Here is a 6,168-nt window from a genome sequence, read left to right as displayed (position 1 = left end):
TTTTTATTAAGTTATTGGATTTGCATTAATTCTTTTAGTTTTTGATCATTCAATTAATTCACGAGTTCAACTTAGGTTAGTTTAAAATTGATTTGGTACTATGATCTAGTCTCTTTGGGATTGACACTTTTCTCATCATTATATTCACATTTGACTAAGGTACACTTGCTTGAATTAACTAAAAAAATAGTAAATGGTGAGAACGGGTCATATCCACTGGGAAGCGAGGGAGAAATAATTATGTACTTAGATTCGGGAGAAGAGAACACAAAGGGGAGTTGCAGAAATATAAAATCAATTAATTAAAAAAGAAAAAATGGAATTCATTAAAACCAAATTCGAACAGTACTGAGAATAACAAGTGCATATAAATATATAACAGAGACAAATAAATAAAAGGAATGAAATAAAAATGTCTGAGAATCCGATTAGAAGTAGTGGTCTCCAGATCTCTCCTTCGACCCTCGAACTTCTCGAGCTAGGCCTTCCGTCTTACCTAGCCGAATTTCAGATCTACAGAAAAGAAATAAAACACAAATTAAATCTAATAAACATAAATTTGTAGGAAGGAAAAATTAAACTAGAAATTAAAGAACATAAAATAATTCTAAAATTGAAGAAAATATGGTTGGGATTCAAATCCGGATGTGGCAGTAGTGGTGTTGGCAAACTGCAAATAGGAACCCCTCCTCTTGCTTGGGCATCCTCCTCTTTCCTCTACCCTTGAACTTCTCAAGATCAGCCTTCTGTCTTACTTGGGTGAATTGATCAACAACTTCTACAGGGCCCCTAGGACCCTTTTTGTAGAGAACAGTGGACACAATTGAAAATAGGGAGAAAGATGTGAGCGGTAGCTGGGATTTAGCAAAGTTAGGGATGCCCTAGGGTTTCTAATGGATGGCTAAGATGGTTTTGGGGTGATCCTATGGCTGAAAATAAAAGGAGAAGGTGCCCAATATAATGTAGGGCTGAAATTTGGGCGCCCAGAAATGGAGGGTGTAGATTAGAACATCGAGAGTTGAAGGTGAAGGGATGAGAGATCTATCATATGGATAGCCAAACCCTGTAGGTAGGTTGGGCAAAATTTCAAAAATTTATCTCTCTCCCATATGAGAATCACATTCCCTATTTTGGAAAATTGCATTTTTAAGGATCAATCTTGAGCCCTAAACCAGACCAGATCTGAAACCAAAAAGTAGGAGAGAGAAATACCTAATACAGAGTAGTAGTAACACCCAATGAAGGTGTTCACGCCCAAGGAGATCTCCAAAGACTGCTCCCACTAAAGATGATACAGCATAGGGTGGAGCAGAATCAACATGGTGGTTCTTCAGCAAGAACCTGATTCTTCACCAAGAATCTAATGGAGGGCGAGTGAGCACGACTTCAGATAAGTTTTTCTCCAAAAACTGATATCAAAAACCTTTCTTGATCGCTCCTACAGATGGAGATCGAACTGGCTATGGTGGTAGCAATAGAAGGCAAGAGCAAAAGATGGCGTCAGTCCAATTGGAACTTTCTTCTCTTGAATCTGTAATTTGATTGGGTGAATTGGGGTTCACCCTCCTCCTCTATTTATAGCCTTAAAGAGAGGTTCTCCTAATCCCATTAGGAGTTTCCTAATCCAAATCTTGTTTTTGGATATAGATTCTCTTTAAGAGATAAGGATAATACCTTATCTTATCTGCAGATAAAGATCAACCCTCCTAATCTTACTAGGAGTTTCCTAATCCAAATCTTTATTTGGATATGGACTCTCTAAGTGAATAGGGATAACTCCCTATCCTATTTGCTAATCCAAATCCTAGAATTGCCCCTCTTTAATTAATTATATTAAACCCGTTTGAATTGGTCTTTAGGCCCATTAAGTCCATGTGCTCACTTATCCTCCAAACTGCTGCCTAGGTGGGTATCCTTGTATGGTATGAGACCCAAACATTGATCTACACATCAACCACATGGGTTCAGCCCAGCCTCTGTTATAAGGCCTGGCCGAATTCACTGTAGGAGACAGTGAACCCCCGAGTTCATCACCATGGGCTCTTAATGGGCCCAACATTTACACTAAATGGTCCCTGGGTCAAGCCACCTTATAAAAACCCAAGGACTGTGGGCAGATGCAAGATTAGCCCATCAGGTATTACCCTCAAAGGTCTTACAGTTAACATCTCAGCCCATAATGATCAAACACTGTCCGACAAGAGAGGACCTCTCCATCAGCTACAAGGAATAGTGTTGCACTCTCTACTCACATGGATCACGGGAATTAAAACCTTTTGCAAACATTTTGAAACCATAATATATATATATGTATATATATATATGTATATCTCTATATAAATATATTTTGCAAAACAAATTTCAACGATTGAAATCGGCTGCTGGCAGCTTTGGTTTCCATCAGAGAGAGTGCATCCCTGATCATTCACTTTGTCCGACAAAGGGGCTGATCCTGCCACTATGATCACCCACTCAGATGAATTCTCGGGCTGTCCCAACATGCCCAGATTTTGACCGCCTCTAAGGATCTCACTGATTGACATATCAAAGACAGCTGAATCTGACACCTAGTATAGTATCATGATCGAGTCTAGGGGTTAGGTGTAATATTCCACTTTTGCCCATCTATCTCCAAGGTGCAGGATAATACTGGAATTCAGGTCCGGTTTAGGGTTTCAAGAAAATCCACACTGCATGTACCTCAATTCTCACCCTGGCAGCTGAGACAAGCCACCCCAACTAACTTGGCAACACATCAGTGTCAGCCTTGGCAGGATAAATCTCCCTAGATCTATCCAACAGCTGTGAAGATTCCAAACTAACACGAGTCTCATATGTGTCCAATTTAATGGTATTACACAGAAACACACCACAATAACATGTATCAAATATGTACTTTATTCATTTACAATAAATGCCATAATATACATCATTCTGATTGGAGCTAAGGGCATACACTGTCTAACAGCTCCCTCTTGCACTTAGGTCCAATCTGGTATAAGCCGAAGTTCCACGCTTTCTGTGTGAGTGGCTTAGTCAATGGGTTTTCCACATTCTCCATTGATGCTACCTTTTAACATCAATCTTCCATAGATCCAGTGTTGTCACACAACAGTGGAATGGGTGATGTGCAGAATTCCAAATTCTAGAATGAACAGCTTCATTCATTAGGCAGCCTCACTCATGATAATGTATTCAACTTCGGTTGTGGAATCCGCTGTGGACTCCTATTTGTTGCTTTTCCAGCAAACATCACACGATCCTATCATGAAAATATACTTAGATGTAGACTTTCTATCATCTGGATCTGATTAAAAGTCGGCATCAGTATACCCTTGGATCTGTAGTGAACTACCATCGAATATTAGACAAAACTCTTTTGTCCTCTGAAGGTACTTAAGTATGTTTTTCATAGTAGTCCGATGCTCCTGCCCTGGGTTGGCCTGGAATTTGCTCACCACACTCACCGCCTGAGCGATGTCAGGATGAGTGCACAGCATGGCATACATGACGCTCTCTATGGCTGAGGCATAGGGAACGTCCTTCATGCCCTCAATCTCCTCGGGTGTCTTGGGAGACATAGCCTTGGAGAGAGTGACTCCATGTCGGAAAGAAACATTTCCTTTCTTGGAGTTCTCCATACTGTATCTTTTGACTATCGTGTCAATATAAGCAGATTGGAATAATCCTATTATCCTCTTCAATCTATCTCTATAGAGTTGAAGACCCAGTATAAAGGAGGCTTCTCCAAGATCTTTCATGGAGAATTGTTGTGAAAGCCTCACTTTCACTGTAGTCAACATTCCAACATCATTCCGAATGATTAGAATGTCATCTACATAAAGAACCAAGAACATAACCTTATCCCCTCTGGATTTCCTGTAAATATCGGGTTCATCCGGATTTTGCTCAAAGTCAAACCTTTTGACGGTATAGTAAAACCAGATGTTCCAACTCTTAGAAGCTTGCTTAAGTCCATATATAGATCTATTAAATTTACATACCATGTGTTCTTGACCTACAACTATGAAACATTGCGGTTGCTGCATGTAGTATTCAGGAATGCAATTTTGACATCCATTTTTCAAATCTCATAATCATGGTATGCTGCTATAGCTAGCAGGATCCTAATGGATTCAAGCATGGCCACTGACGAAAAGGTTTCCTCATAATCGATTCCCTCTATCTAAATGTACCATTTTGCCACAAGACGAGCTTTGTAGGTCTCAACCTTACCATCGGGGCCCTTCTTCCACTTATAGATCCATTTGCAACCAATTGCATTTACCCCAGGGTCGGATCTACTAGAGTCCAGACTCCATTGGTCTCCATTGAGTCCATCTAAACTCTCATGGCATCTACCCACTTCAAGGAATCTATGTCCAACATAACTTCCGTATAAGTCACGAGATCCTCCTCACTAGTCGTAGCTTCCACCAGATAACTATCCTGGTCATAGCCGAAATGAACTGGAGGCCTGGAAACCCGGGTAGATCTTCTAGGTTGGTCATTACTTGAAACTTGTGGGACACCTCCCACTACCCCTGAGCATTTCGATGATTGTTCAGGATGTATTCATCCTCCAAGAAATGAGCATTTCGACCACCGAACACCTTCTGTTCTCCTGGGTCATAGAATAGGTAATCCATAGAGCCTTTGAGGTAGCCTACGAAGAGGCAATGGCTGGTCTTGGATTCCAATTTGTCTGCACTTGTTCTTTTAACATGTGCCAGACAACTCCAAATCTTCAAGTGTCTTACACTTGGTTTCTTACTGGTCCAAAGCTCATAGGGAGTCTTTGGAATTGATTTGGTTGGAACCCGGTTCAGCACGTATATCGTAATCTCCAATGCATAACCCCAAAAGGATGTGGATAACTCTGAGTGTATGAGAAGTGATCAGACCATATCCAATAAAGTCCTCTTCCTCCTCTTTGACACACTGTTTAGTTATGGTGTAGCAGGAGGAGCTAGTTGTGATACTATCCCGTTGACCTTTAAGTAGTCCATGAATTCGTCAGAGAGGTATTCGCCACCTCGATCCAATCGAAGGGTCTTAATTTTTTTCCCTAATTGTTTCTCGACCTCTTATCTGAACTCTCTGAACTTTTCAAAGGATTCAGACTTGTGTCTCATTAGGTACACATAACCATACCGGGAGTAATCATCAGTGAATGTTATGAAATAAACATGCTGGTTACATGTCCTAACACTCATGGGACCACATACTTCAATATGTATAAGGTCAAGCATGTTTGTACATCTTTTAGGGTTACCGTTAAATGGCCATTTCGTCATCTTACCCTGAAGGAAAGGTTCACAGGTTGGAAGATCTTCTATAGTTAGAAAATACAAAGGATAATCCGTTACCTCTTTTACCAAACTTGTGATATGATCTATGTTGATATGGCCAAGTCGGTAATGCCACAGACACGTGGGATTAACTGTATCATGGATTATTTTCTTGGGGATGTCATCCAACGTAGTTTTGGATATGTTAGTTTCCAGAGAAGGATGAAGAACATAGAGACCATTCTCAAGTTCGCCGTATGTGAGGAATTTATTATTTCTTTTAATAATAATCGTATTACTAAACAGAACATAATATCCATTCGCACCCAATTTTGAAACAATGGTTCATTCTTCTCAAATTCTGTACATAAAGACAACCTTTTAGTACAATGGTTCATTCTTTAAAAATTAACTCTATAGTTCCTATAGTTATTGCTGCAACACTTGCGAAAGTCCCCAAGTAAAGAGTTACTTCTCTGTCACTTAGTCTTTTGCTTATTCTGAACCCCTGTAGTGAGTTACACGTATGAGTCGAAGCCCTAGAGTCAATAAACCAAGAAGAAGAAGTTACCAACAAATTGGTTTCTATGACACAAGATTCGAAATTACCTTGTTTCTTGGATTCTAGGTATTGAGGACAGTTCCTCTTCCAGTGGTCGGTCTGCTTGTAGAAGTGACAAGCATTTGATGCCCTTGTCTTTCTTCTGCTTCTTAGACTTAGTAGCTTTTTTTTCCTGAGGTTTTCTCTTTACTTTCCTCTTCTTCTTGCCCAATTTGCTGGCTTCAACAAGCATAGCAATGGAATCATCCTTTTTTATCAGTTCTTCGGCCCTCTGCAACATATTGCTGAGTTCCTAGATGCTAACATTTAGCTTTT

Source organism: Nelumbo lutea, chromosome 3 (genome assembly GCF_056320005.1).
Source record: "Nelumbo lutea isolate HS-2025 chromosome 3, American lotus-T2T, whole genome shotgun sequence".
NCBI classification, from domain to species: Eukaryota; Viridiplantae; Streptophyta; class Magnoliopsida; order Proteales; family Nelumbonaceae; genus Nelumbo; species Nelumbo lutea.
This window is presented reverse-complemented; position numbering follows the sequence as displayed.